This window comes from Propithecus coquereli, unplaced genomic scaffold (assembly GCF_000956105.1).
Source record: "Propithecus coquereli isolate 6110/MARCELLA unplaced genomic scaffold, Pcoq_1.0 Scaffold135, whole genome shotgun sequence".
In the NCBI taxonomy this organism is placed as follows: Eukaryota; Metazoa; Chordata; class Mammalia; order Primates; family Indriidae; genus Propithecus; species Propithecus coquereli.
Window position 1 is genome coordinate 422,815 of NW_012137747.1, and position 429 is coordinate 423,243.

The window sequence follows — 429 nt, forward strand, 5'->3', positions numbered from 1 at the left end:
AGGTGGAGGAGGGCCTGCCTCTGCCCTGTCCTCCTAAGGGTGAGTGTGGGCACAAGAATGCAGAGAGGCCACTCTGAGCTGGGCCAAGAGGCTCTTTGCCTTGAAGCCAGCTCTGAACTGACAGGTTCAAACCAGCTTGTGGCTTAGCCTGTGCTTCAGAAGGGGGTGGTGGTTGCAGGTTTTTTTTTTTTTTCTTTTTCTCCCATCCCCACCCCAAACCAGGCTGTGCACTGAGAAGGAAGAGAGTGGGTAAGACGGGAGGCAGGGGGTCAGGCCACGTGTGCATCAGGAAGAGAGGGTGCCGGGACTGGAGGCTGCTCTGCTTTCCCAAGCACAGGCCCTGGAGTCAGTGTTCAGGAGCTGTGGGTTCCTGGCTGGGACTGTTTCTGGCATCAGTTTTCTTTTTTATTTTATTTTATTTTTTACTTT